This window comes from Helianthus annuus, chromosome 15 (genome assembly GCF_002127325.2).
Source record: "Helianthus annuus cultivar XRQ/B chromosome 15, HanXRQr2.0-SUNRISE, whole genome shotgun sequence".
In the NCBI taxonomy this organism is placed as follows: domain Eukaryota; kingdom Viridiplantae; phylum Streptophyta; class Magnoliopsida; order Asterales; family Asteraceae; genus Helianthus; species Helianthus annuus.
In genome coordinates, this window is record NC_035447.2 from 12823398 (window position 1) to 12838409 (window position 15012).

The window sequence follows — 15012 nt, forward strand, 5'->3', positions numbered from 1 at the left end:
ATTATATCCTTTTTTTAGTTATTTTACTCTTTTCACCACAAAACCTAAACCAAACACTTTTTGAAAGACTTATTTTGAAAAAGTCATAAATCAATAAGCAGTTTTGACAAAAAAACACTTTTAGAGTTAAATAAGCAATCCCAAACACCCTCTTAACTACGGGTTAATATTACGGGTTAATATTATGTTATATTTATTGTATTTATTGTTCATGATCTTTAATAGTGTAATATAAAATATTTTTAAATATTTTTAAAAAATCATTGTTCGTTTGTTGTTAGTTTTTTTAACAGCCAACCCATGATTGATCTTGTTGTTGGTCTCTTTTTTTTAACAGCCAACATGAACCAAACCATATCATTCCACTCAAAAACATATAGCAGGATGCTAAGTGGAGCCAAGGTACAACACCCACATTATCATATAGTTACACACTTGCTAAACATACATCAATTAATATATACAACCCACACTTAGCTATAGGGTGTGTAGGAGAGCCAATCCTTTGAGGATGGTCCTTCACCTAAGCTGCCACGCCATTAAAAGGTCATTCTCACACCTTGATGATGTGCCTAGGGTGTAGAGGATGTGCCTCCTCTTATTGTTATTTTTTTTGTTAAATAATATTCAATATATATAAAAGTAAAATTAAATTAAACACTTATATTAATAATAAAGCTTACATTTCACGAAAAAATAAAATCTAAACTTAAAAAAAAAAAGAAACTAGTCGTCATTTTCGTCGTCATTTGGTTCGTTGGTTGCGTTGTTCCAAATGTATTTCACCAAGTCCGCCTTAAGGTTTTCATGTATGTACTGTTATGTAACGAGAACAAGTTCAAATCTTGTTCCATACTTACCGGAACATTATTATCGTTAACCGCATTTTCATCATACTCACAAATCGCCCTACCTTCATCTTCGATAATCATGTTATGCATCAAGATACAAGTGTACATGCAATATCACAACCAATGTTTTAAAATCCGGTTTTTATACTGTACCGGATTTGGCTAAAAAACGGTTTAACCGGTTTTACCATATGGTTCAACCGGTATAACCGGCCGGTTTGAACCGGTTTTTAAAACATTCATCACAACTGCTTTGGTTTAAAAGCACGTGTTGGGATCTCAATGATATGTCATTTTTTCTGTAGAATCCCAAAACACCGTTCAATGTCCTTTCTCGCCGCCTCTTGAAACTTGTCAAATTTCTTAATTTTTGGTGAAGAACTCTAATTGGTGGATGACGTTAAGGTCGTTATTCGAACCAGGAACACCGATGAAAGCATGCCAAATCCACAGATCTTGTGACACAACGACTTCTAGCGTTATTGTTGGATGTCCATGATCGCCTCGCGTAAATTAACCTCGCCATGCATTAGGAGAATTTCGCAACGACCAGTGCATGCAGTCAATGCTTCCGAGCATTCCTGGAAAACCATGATTTTGTTCGTGGAATTGATACAATTATTGGACGTCATTGTCGTTAGGTTTTCGCAGATATTTCTTGTTGTACAGCTTCACCACACATTTGCAAAACTTGTACAAGCATTCTCGGGCAGTTCTTTTAGACATCTTTAAATACTCGTCCCACGCATTGGTTGCCGTCCTGTATGCCAATTGGCAAATTGCCGTTGTGCATTTATGTAAGGTGGTGAAATCACTTTTGTCTCTAACATCGAACCATAATGTAAAGGGGGGGGGGGGTCAATCCTCGACACGTCATCGGCTATCCATAAGAAGTTATCACACATTATATCTCATATAATTCTGAAGTTATCAAAGAAAAGAACAATATCTCAAGAATTAATAATGAGACTAAAGAAAATGAGGCATATCAGCGAAAGTGTAATGCCCTGCTTCTATATTTGGAAACACTTGTTTAAAATCCTATTTTTGAAAACTTTGTACTCTCGTATGTCGCCTTTCGTTGCAATCGCTATATTACCCAAGACTCTTGGCTCGTTATTACACAATGAAACTCGATGCTCGTTAAACTGGTCAAAACTCTTAAAATGATGAGATTCGAATCCTAAATCTCGAAACTCGAAAGCTTTGTGAAACGAATAAACGTTTAAATATTTTATTCGTTAAAAATATGGTCATTATTCAAATTTAAACTAATTAAATTAATTAATTTTGTTATTTAAAAAGTTTATCTTATAATATCTAGTAATCTCGTTAGATATTAAAGTTATTAAACTAACTTAGTTAGTTAAAACTATAATGTTAGTTTTCTTTTAAGATATTATAACTTGGTTAATTCAAGTTTAGGGGTGAATTGTGTAATTTGCTGAAACATTAAGCTTACAGGGACTAGTTGGGTAATAAATGAAAGTATAAGGTCTTATTTTAAGTCAAAAAAAATAAAGGAATAAAAACTGCAGACCACGGGACTCGAACCCGGGTCGGCAGACTTAACAAGCGCGCGCCCAGCCAGCTGAGCTGGGTATTCACATTGAGTGCTTGCGATTGAAATACTCCGGTAGCGCAAGTAGTACGAAAACCATCGGGACCAGCTCATATTTCATTTAACTACTCGCTCATATGACCTGATCAGCGCGACCAGGCTCTTCCCAGCTCGATTTTTAGCGCGATTTTTGTGTTTTTCTTTGAATTTAAACCTTGTTTAGCATTAATTACCCAACTACAAACTAACCTAACTCTTCCCTATATAAACCCATCATTCCCCAAGCATTTTACACTTTTCAAACACCTCAAAATCACTCTCAAACACCCTCAATCAGCTGCAAATTCGGAGTCTTGGACAGATTCAACACGAATTCTTCAAACAAGCACAACTCCTTCATTTCTTGTCCCTTTTCATCGATTCTTCTTCCTACTTGCTTGGATTGACCTAAGGAACATTTCCACAGGTTTTCCATGGAAAATCAAGCCCTGGAATGTCCCCGAAAAGGCTCCAAAGTGGGCTGTTCGTTTTTGTTTTCATCTAAACTTTGTTAAACTTAGTAAACTTGAGTTGATCTCATCTCAAACCTATGTCCTAATGCTCATAATCAATCGAATGGTTAGTTGGGCTTAAAAACAAGGTTGAGACATTCAAAATCAGAGGATTAATCCTCACAAACTTTCTGTTTTGTTCAAGGGTTTAACCCACAAGTGATGTTCAAGTTCAAGACTTAATGTATGTGTGATTTCGGATTAACTTGGGTTCTCCTACATAAAAATCCACACATTGCTTGATGATTTCTCATAGATTAGTGTTTAATATTCTTGTGTTACTTGTAAGTTCATGACCCTCCTTGAATGTTCTTACATCAAGTGTAGTGGTGAACACTTAGAGGTGCCTAAATGGAAGACTTTTCTTCCTACCTCCTACATGAATTCTATGACACTTAAGAGGTTCCTAAATGGAGGATTCATTCTCCTACCTCATGCTTGACATGTTTGACATATTACATACTACATAACTTATATATATTACCTAAGTAATCAAACTTTGATAATGATATAATGGTCACTTGTCAAAGAGTTTGGTTACATCATCTAAACACTATGTGTTAAAAGATGATTACTTTTCATATGTTTATTTTCATGTCCACAAACTCCAAATCATTAGACCATATGTAGATATCTCTTAAACTCCTAATCGAACACATTCAACTTGTTAGTCTTAACAAATTCGTCACATTGGATAATCGGAAGAATTAGCAATATTGTGAGTATACTCGAACCCATTTTACTTTTTAAACACTTTTGGGTGCAACATGTATTCTATGTAAAAACACTAAACACTTGAAACTTTTTGAATCATATTCTATCCACATTAAACATGTTCACCTCCCGCTAGTCTATTGGGAGTTAGTCTATGAACGATTTGATGCTTGTTAATCTCATATGCTATGTAAACTATTAGTGTCTATATGCTCATTAACTTCGTACAAGCCCACCTTAATAATTATAACGCTATAGGAGTAATGCACCGCCCATTAGACTTGTGGTATTGTTAAGTTAAACATGCTACCACCCGCTAAACTCTTGGGATTAGGCTCTTTTAACGCATTGTATGCTCGGGTTTGAACATATAGTGACACCATTCCAGCGTATTAGTAACTTGCATCATGTCATTTATGTTGGATATGAACACGTTAAACAATTTTATTCTATTTTATGCTATGTAACAAAACTTGTATACTCGCCAACTTTTTGTTGATTATTTTAATACATGTTGCAGGATGATAGACAAGATGATGCTAAGTGAAGAAACAAGATTTAAGTGGACTTAGAAACACACCTAGATTAAACTATTTTGTTGTTGTATAATCGAAACAATGTTGTTTATGCTGAATTCTTGTATTATACTTTAGCAATTTATGAAATTCAATTTAATTTATATTGTCACATAGTGTTATGATGTTTTGAGCAGTTTGTTCGTCTCATCCCGATGTTTCCGCCATCGGTTGGGGTGTGACAGATTGGTATCAGAGCCATAACTATAGGGAATTAGGAAAAGTATGAATGCTTTTGCCTAGTCTATTGTTTTAGAGCCTTATTCTTTTGTTTTGCTTGAAACTACATGCATGCCACTTTATGTGTTTTTATTTATTCTCTTTGAGCCTTTTAAACATATATGTCGTTTTATCCTTGTGTACCATACTTGACATGCTATTCCTATGTGTTAATACTAGTTTTATTATGTGTTAATATTTGTTTTAATATTTCATTCTTTATGTGCCATTCTCGTCAAGTTTATACTTGTTTATTTAATCTTCAACATACGCTTTTCCTCATACATTTTACTCGACTATTCTAAATCCGCAAAACACTCGTATTATACAAAACGAGACAACTTCACCAAAATAGGCGTGAAACCCACAATTTGGTGAACGACTCTCAATCTACCTATTCTTTCTTTTTTACACGAGATTCGTCATCAAGTTAGGAGTGAAGTCCTCACCTTGATGAAGAATTTCGATTTCAAATTCTAGTGGACCCTCGTCAATGTGTCGAAATCACATTTTGACCCGACGAGTACCAACCACACTTAGGGTACGAAATCGTCAAGTTAGGGGTGAAACCCGCATCTCGTCGACTAGTCCCACTCCTTGATTTTCCATAAATCTCGCCAAGTCTCGAATTTTCGATTGAATGGGAGCATGTAGTAATCGGAAGGGTGAATACCGTTAACCGACTTGTCGGCGAGAGTATACCACCTATTAGGCCAAAGCATGCTTCTCAATTTCAAAAGACTTTTCGACCACTTCGGTTAGTCAAATTTCCATTTTGGAACTATCCAAATTTTAATCGAACTTACACTTTATTATTTTCGATCTCTTATGATACAATTCTCTCTTCTCAATTTTGAACCATTTTTGAGATTTCACTTTTGCGCATACATCAGACTATTACCTTTCATACGATTTTACACTATTAGCATGCATAATTTCACGTAATTTTATTTACACTTTTTGTAACAACAAGTGGAGACATATCATCGAGATAGGAGTGATTTCCTTACCTTGACGATTAACTCCGCTTCTTTTTCTCCTCTTACAACGACCTCGCCAATGGGTTAGGGGTGATTCCCTTACCTAGGTGATCGTTACCGATACTTTCTTTTAATAGACTATATTATGTAAACACCATCATGCTTATATCCAAATCGTTTATCATTAGCCAAACCTCTAAATAATTCAACATGCATTGTTTATATGAACGAATTTCTTATCCTACAATCTATTTTCATATAGCTCACACACAATATTCTTAACTTTTTCCATAAACGCTTATTCTTCGATTTTCAAAATTCACGAAATGCTACTTATCCATCTAGTTGGTCTAATAAATCCATTGCCCACGAAATTTTGTATTCAATGTAACTATTGAAACAAGCTCATCTCATATCATTAAACTAGAGATTTCTATCTTCAATTGGGAATCAAACCAATTTTTTTCGCACACACCTATAAAATATTACCAATATTATTCAATCATTTACTAAAAAATTCTTTCAAAATCAATTAAATGTTTTATTAAAGACGCTTTTTCAACAATCACTAAGTTCGTATACCAAAATCCTCTTTTCTTAAGAATCAACATTGTCACAAGAATCTCTAAACCTCGAATTTTTTTGGTTAATGAAAAGTTATTTAAAACAATGCAACCTTGTGTACTTCTAGAACCTTTTTAACCATTATTCAATACGTCAATTAAATTTAAAACGTATGCGCACGGAAACTTCATAAGAACCAATAATTTTTCAACTTATGTTAAAAAAAAAAACAAGAGTAGCATTTCATCCTTTTACAAAGTACCATTTCACGCAACCAATAGATATTGTATATTCTCTACAACTTCACAACCTAGACTCCACATTCCAAATAGACTCAATCTATTTTGATTCCATTTTGCTCAAATGACTATACATACATACCATCTTACACGTTTTAGTCAATACATCACAACAATCGCATGCATACGATTTGTTTTCTTTTCTTTCCTACCTAAAACTTCGTGCTTAAATACGTATATTACGATTAATATTGCAAACAAGAATCATTATTACTTACACTCATACTTATACTTTTTTTTTGTCTACACTTATACATACTTACACATTTATGTTATAACCCAAAATTTATACATTTTACGTTTACACCCATACTCACAATTATACATTTACTTCATACTTATATTCATGTTTATATTCGTATCCATGTTCATACATTTTACGTTTATATTCACACTTACACACTTTTCACACTTAAACGTATTTTACACTTATATTCAAATTCACATTCATCTCATACATTTCACTTACACCTACATTTATACAAATTATGTTTGCACTAATATTCACAACCATGTTTATACTCATACCTCCTACTTATACTCTTTCTTATTCAATTATGCTTACACTTATCTTCATGTTCATACACTTTGTTCACACTTATACAATTATTCTCAAACTTATATTTACACTCATACATTTTATTCATACTCGAACCTTCATGTTTTCACTTATGCTCACATGTATATTCATGCTCATGCATCTTATGTTCATACGTATACTTATACTCGCATTCATACTCACACGATTTGTATTTAGTACTCATCACAACACATTTTATACTCATATTTGTACTAATATTTACACTCACATTTTTGCAATTTATGTTGTACTCGTACTTGTATATTACTCTCGTTTATACGATTTATGTTTGTGCTCACGTTCATTCGTTTATGCTCAAATTTGTACTCACATTTATACTCGCTTTTCATATACGCTATACTTGTGCTCATACTCTTAACATGTGTTTTGTGTTTATGCTCGTATACACGTTCATATTTAAGCTTATACTATGCTCATGCTTTTTACTCAAAATTCATACACTCGCACCTGTACGCAAGCGAAACCCGAGGGATTCGCTTACGTTGGCCTTTTGCTATTTAGAATACAAACATGCTTATATGCTACATTTCTATACACACGTAATTTTATTTTCAGAATTAATGTATACCTTAATTCATACGCAACTAGTACAAACTATGCAGATCATGCGACGATTGGTATAATCGCGGGTGCACACGGGATTATAGTGATATGCGTATGAGAACCATAGAGTGTACTACTGCGTATGGTAAGACACGAAACGTAACATTGCACCGAATAACGAAACAGACGTAACATGATCGAAACATGGTGGATACGCCGCTGGTACATCTTATATATAAGTGTTTCCGCCATATTACTAAACTTTCGTAAAACGTGCCATGAGAAATTCGGTGTTTTGCAGACCTTTTTGGACCTAATACAAACTTAAAAAAAAAACTCACAAATGCATTAACCGATTATCCACGACGAGACTTTATCCTTAAGCATGCTACTTTCGTCTATCCAGCACTTATGCAATTTCTGACCCTCGCGTTCGTGTAATCAACACCAGTCATTCACTTTTATACTCTCATTATTCTCCATTATTCCTTGACCTCTTATGCGAACCTCGTTCACAATCACATCGGTTTAAACATTCGAATCCTAACTTATCTCTTTACCTTTAAAACCAGCTTTATTCTTGTGTAAACATACCTAGTAGACCGTTATCACTTATTTACCAAAACCTCTCGTTCCTCTCAATAAACAATTTTACAAATGTGCGATTTTATACCCTTAAAAAACTTCATATGCAAGCTACCCCACTTTCATCAAAACACAAACCGTTTCACACAAGGTTCCCCTTCCTAATACGACGCACTTTAATACATATCCAATTGAGATTTTTTCAAACTTGTTTAAACTCACCTTAACCATATACGCACCCTTACGTTTTCAATTATGTTTGGTACCTCAAATCAATTTAGACAAACGAACTCCTTTACAAATGTATCTTGTCGTTCTTCGAAATTTCTTATTTTTTACACTTCGAAATTTCCAAGTCTCAGTTTTGAATAATCACCTTTTGCCAAAACTCTTCAAGTCTTCCTCTTGAATAAATTTCGGGACGAAATTTTCTTAAGGAGGGGAGGCTGTAATGCCCTGCATTTTCATATTTTCTATATTTGGAAACACTTGTTTAAAATCCTATTTTTGAAAACTTTGTACTCTCGTATGCCGCCTTTTGTTGCAATCGATATATTACCCAAGACTCTTGGCTCGTTATTACACAATGAAACTCGATGCTCGTTAAACTGGTCAAAACTCTTAAAATGATGAGATTCGAATCCTAAATCTCGAAACTCGAAAGCTTTGTGAAACGAATAAACGTTTAAATATTTTATTCGTTAAAAATATGGTCATTATTCATAATTAAATTAATTAAATTAATTAATTTTGTTATTTAAAAAGTTTATCTTATAATATCTAGTAATCTCGTTAGATATTAAAGTTATTAAACTAACTTAGTTAGTTAAAACTGTAATGTTAGTTTTCTTTTAAGATATTATAACTTGGTTAATTCAAATTTAGGGGTGAATTGTGTAATTTGCTGAAACATTAAGCTTACAGGGACTAGTTGGATAATAAATGAAAGTATAAGGTATTATTTTAAGTCAAAAAAAAAATAAAGGAATAAAAACTGCAGACCACGGGACTCGAACCCGGGTTGGCAGACTTAACAAGCGCTCGCCCAACCAGCTGAGCTGGGTATTCACATTGAGTGCTTGCCATTGAAATACTCCGGTAGCGCAAGTAGTACGAAAACCATCGGGACCAGCTCATATTTCATTTAACTACTCGCTCATATGACTTGATCAGCGAGACCAGGCTCTTCCCAGCTTGATGAAACAATGGTTAACCGGGCAGGGTTAACTCACTGGTCTCGTCAAGAAGGGTTAATCCCTTCCTCTCGAGGATCGCTGGCTGGTCACCGGTGGGTTGATCTCCTGCACAAGGAAACAAACCGTGACTCGTAACAAGGAGGATGGGGTGGGGGGTGCTCCTTGTTACCACTCTCCGGAGTGAGAATCAGGAGTCTGCTTGGGAAGCAAAGTATGATCGTAGTAGTAGTGAGAGAGTTTTGAAGAGATACCTCAAACCTGGTTTGGGGGGTGCTCCTTGTTACCACTCTCCGGGTGCCAGGCCGTATCGCTGTGAATACTTCCGTTTTCATACACCAGATGCGGTGCCGGCCGCATCGCTATACCGTTCTCATATTCCAGGTAAGTCCTCCTCCATTGCTGGACAGATTGGATTCAACTACTGTGTCGATGCGTTCCCGCACGGACATAAGTAGGTTGTTAGCTAGTGGGGGTTTTGATAAGGGTAATGGTCACTCGCGGTCGATGCTGACGCGAGATCTGGGACCATACCCCTTCAAGTCCCCCCAGTCTAGTGTTGCTGCCATATGCAAGTTGCATCTGGGAGGAGTACTGGACTATAGTGTTTAGAAGGTAGTTTGGAGTCTGGAGAAGATCCTAGGCCATGTAGATGGTCTTTGCTCTTTGTAAATCATGCTGGAGGTCTAGAAGGGTCATTTGATGCCTCTTCCGTACCGGTGAGAATGTTTCGTCTGATGCGAAATTCTCAGCCTCGGGTTGGGTGCCACCTGTTGGTGTGTCGAATCAACCTTGAGACCTTGCTGGACGTATGCACAAACTTTGAACCAATCTCTGAGATGGTGGTTGAAGGTGTGCACAAACTTCGAACCAACCTTTGAGGTGGTGAATGAAGAAGAGAGCTTTCTGATGTCATGATTGGACATCAAATGATGATCCCTTTGTGGGGTGTTCATGTTCTTCCAATTAGCTCTCTAGTAACCGCACGTCCTTTGCGGTTACCTCGTTGCTTGACATTGTTGGCCACGGTTGTGGGAACAATGTTGGGTACTCACGTCATTGTTGGCCATGTTTGGTCGAACAATGTGATTCTGGATAATGGTCAAATAAACATGGTCATAGGCATGGTAATGCCTACCATTGTTTATTCTATCCGTCTTACAAGTAGGGTAACAAAGTCATAAGCAGACTTGTTACCGCTGTTCGGCCGCTTGTTGTTCGACGAGATCTCGTATGAGCATTGGGGATCTCATCCGCACCTCTTCCTTAGCCACTTTCCTTCACGCTCCAATACCGAGGAGGTTTCCTTGAAGCAGTTTCGTTCATCGATGTGAACTTAGTTGTGGCTCTTCCGTAGCAACCGTTTGCGGAAGCTATGGTTGTGTCCGCAGTGACTCATGAGTGTCCGGTTTTGTCACCCCATATTCGCTTGAAACGGGTGTGTTGCTCGGATGTGGCTCTTGAAGGATCAGGAGTCAGGGTTGCTGATGTGCGTGCGCGTACATTCCCTTCCTTCTTCTCGTTGAAGAAGTTGTTTATGCACCCTCTGTGGTTGTGAACCGGACATGAGGGATTTGAAGCTTGAAGAGAATGAAGGCAATGCGGTTTACCTGTTTCTGAGATGCGGTTCAGTCCAAAGAACAACGCTGGTTCTGAGTATCTGACACACCTGTACGGGCTCGTGTGTGTCATCTCCGCATATTCCATGTGTGCTCGTGGGTATGTGCGGACATGTTTATACCCCTTAACCATGGAAAGATATAATTTTTTGGCTATTTTATGGGGTATGTAAAAAAACGACATGCGGTATGGGTTATGGTGCGGTATACCAGAGAAACCGCATGCCGCTTGTGTTTGGATAATGTTGTCGCTTTTTGTTGTCCACGTGGCTGAGCGCACGTGTGAGTTGGTGGAAGTTGGTGAGATTTTCTGGCATGTGCTGAAATGAAAGGACAGTTGCACTGCCCGAGGCCATTAAATGCACTGTAGCAGGAGTGTAAACGTCTCCTTTGTCAGGCGCGTGGGCGGCCACGCGCGCGTGATAACCGTCAGCGGAAACGGCGCTTGACACGTGGTGCCGCATAATTCGCTCTTTTTGGATGTGATGATTCAGTTTCCATGCTGCATTTATTGCGATGAGTATATAAGGGGAAACCGTTCATGGTTTCCCCTCACTTGTTCAAAATTTCAAAAAATTTTCGGTGAGAGAAACAGTTTCCTCTTGTCTTCTCCGATAAGATTTTCTGAAATTCCGGTGAGGTAGTTTGAGTTTTTCCACTCACGTTCTTCCGTTTCTTCTATATTTCTGATGGCTGAACCATCAAGTCCACACAATGTGGAGGGTGAAAAACCTGAACAGCCGGTTGTGGCGGCTGATGAAGATGAAGATGATGATGGTGGTGTCGTCGGTGGTGGTTTACCGGTATTGAAGTGGACAAAAGGTGGTTTTAAAAACCTGATGACCACTATTCAGATGGCTGACGATTGGAAGGCCACTTACCCACAAGAGGGTGATACTGGTGCCGAGGCTCCGGCCGGCTATATCACATTGTGGGCTGATTTTTTCACCGATAGCAACCTTCGATTGCCGGTGACTGTGTTTGTTGCTGAGGTGCTAGAGTACTATCATCTCCATATCTCCCAACTAAGTCCATTTGGGATGTTCAAGATTAGGAACTTTGAGTACACCTTTCGTGCCCATAGGTTGGACGTCACCGTTGAGAATTTCCGACGGTTTTACCAGTTGACGGTGAACACCGGATTTTTTTCTTTTAATCAACGACATGGGAGTTTGAAGTTGATGACACCCCCCAAGGGTGTGACTGGTTGGAAGAGGAAATTCTTTTACATCAAAGCCTGTGCGGTCTACGCCCATATGACTTTTCGGGACGTAAATGTGGGTGTTACGGATGAGGATATTCCTGTTGCCACCGCAAAGACTGTGGATTGGTTCTCTAGGCTGCGGCCTATTGAACTGAAGAAGTTAGACAACAACCAGTTGTGGGTGTTGCGGATGATGCTCAGCAGGCCAGATAGGAAGGCAAGGCCCGTTCTTCGGGAAAAGAGTGGTGGTAAGCTTGTTACTCTTGATTATTTTCCTTGCTTCATTATTCTTTTAGTAATGTGCATGCGTTGTATCAGTGGATGCGGTTGGTCTGTGGAGGATGTTTGAGCCCGATTTCGAGGGCAAGGTTGAGCTGATTCCGGTTGATGTACGGGAAGGTTTTAATCTGGAGATTGTTGGCAACTTCCGCGTACCCACACGTGCTGTGCTGAATGCCCCTGTGCCAGAAGGCGAAGAAGGTATTTTCTAAGTTGCTCTTGTTTTCAACGTTCACCCTTGTAAGTTGTTTGCTTGATTGTTTCCCTGCAGGTATTCTTAGGGATCTGGGGAAGTTTGAAAAGCGTATCCCCAAGAAGCACGTGGAGAAGAAGCAGGTGAAGAAAACCGCGCGGGGCCGCGGTAAGGAGAAAACTGAGGGTTCTGCTGCCCCTCTCGTGGTGCCACAGGCTGCAGGTACCTATCGTTCTTGTTACCGCAGATATACCGATTACATGGTAGTATCTGATACCCTTGAGGGTTTGGGTGTTCCAAGTGGTGGTGCGGCTGTAGGCGGGGCTGCTGCAGGTTCCACCCTTGATGGTGGTAAGAGGAAACCGGAGGAGGCAGCTGTTGCTGGTGGTGAAGTGAAGCGTCGGAAGCTGCAGTCTAAAAGGATTGGTCCGACTCAAAAGAAGCCTGCGGTCGCTGCTGGTAAGTATAACTGTTGCAAGTGTTTTGTAAGCACAACTTGTTTATTGATAGTTATTGCCTTGTTTGTATTGCAGAACCCCAAGATGCAGGATATTCTTTCTTTGACGCTCCTTTGTCTCCCTCGCATACCACAGCTGCGGATGCGGGGGTACCAAAGGAGCCTACGGCACCTTCTGTTAAGGTGGTTCCTGATCCCACCGTGCAGGTGGAGAAAACGGTGGAGAAGACTGCGTCCCAGATTTTTGATACTGTGGATTCCTCCAACAACCTAATCAGTCCAAATGATGAAGGATTGGACTTGAGGTTTTCTGATGTTGGACCGCAAAAATCTGGGGCTGGACCGCAGAAGTCTCCCAGTGCTGAGAAGGTGTCTGGTTCCGCGTCCGGTGGTGCGGGTTACGAAGGAACTCCAATTCAGCCTGGAGAGTCTGAGTTGGAGTGGTACTACCGTACGTACACTCCGGGTCGGAGTACCAGTTATCATCGACCCCCCTGGGCTGTTATGCAGGGGGATGATATTTCTAATGATCCTTCTGCATGCAAGGAAATTCTGGGTGGTCTGGGCACCCCATTTGAAGTTGAACGTGCCTGTTCTGCACCCCGTGAGCTGCGCATCAACCAACTTTCTACTATGTTAGTAGGAAGTTCCATAGTGGCGAACGCCATTCTGGAAGATTACAAGGCGCTAGGCCGCATGGAGGAGGAAGCTGCTCGCTTGCGGGCCGAAGTAGAAGAGTTGGTGAAGGCTGCTCGTACGGGTGCGGAGCAGCTTGAGAGGGATAGGGCTGCTTTTGAGAAGCAGAAACAGACCGCAGAGTGGGCTGCAACTGCTGAGTTAAAACAGGTTCGTACTCTTGCCAAGTTACTTTCTGAGGAGCGCAAGAGTTGGCAAGAAACTCTTTCTAGTGAGCGCAAGTCGTGGAAAGAATCTTGGGCCAAGGTGAATGAAACACTGTTTCGTGTTTGTCAGGAGTTGACGAATGCCAAGGTCGCGAATGCTGCTCTGGGCAAAGAGAAAACTGCGGCCGAGGTGATTGCGGTTAAAGCCCAACAGGCGGAGGCCCAGGCTGTAAAGGCGTTTGAAGAGGCCAAAGAGGCGGGGGCTCGTGCTGCAAAGGCCCTTGAAGAGGCCAAAGAGAGGGAGAGCCGTGCTTCTAAGGCTCTTGAAGAAGCGAATGCTGAGCGGACCCGTTTGAATCAGGTTGCCGGCAGCCTTCAGGTATGATTTGTTTTACCTGTTTTATCTTTCCTTCTGCCTTTCAAGAATGTTTACTAACTTCATGTAACATGCTTCTTGCTTTTTTGAAAGGTTGAGGTTCAGTCTTGCGAGGCTAAGCTTGCAGACACTACTGCCCGCTTGACTGTAGCGGAAGAGCGAGCAAATGCGGCTGTCGAGGCCAGGGATGCCTTGACGTCTTCGTTTAACCAGCTTGAGGCTGACCGTGAGTGGATGCGGTGTCACGGCATTGCATGTGTAAGTACTCCATGCGTTTGTGTTTACTTGGATTAGCATGTGAGTCTTATTATTCTTTTATTGCAGATTGTTCAGGCTATCATGGATGCACCTGAAACCGCAACTGGTTTGGACTTCGTCAAGGAACGTGCCCGCGATGCCGGTTTTAAAGCTGGTTATAGCCGCTGTATCGGTCACATAAACGTCATGTCTAAAGGCGGTTATACGGTCCGGGTTTCGTGACGTGGACACCGAAGCGCTCCTTAACGCGGCTGTTGCCTCCTTTTACGATACGTCCCTCTCTTGCGTGGAGAAGTTGGACGAATGTTTAGAGGCCGCGGATTATGTAGACCGGTTGTGGATGCTATATGCCGATGTAGAAGAGGAAAATCCTGCTGGTGGCGGCCAAGATGGCGCGGGTACCAGTGGTTCAAAATAGAATTTAGGTTGGCCTGTGTGCCCCTTTTTTGTTTTCCTCTTGCATATGTTGGAAACTTTATGTAAATCCATTTATGCACCGCGTGGGTGCCTGAATTTTTTGAATATAAAGTTTGTTGTTCAATTTGTAC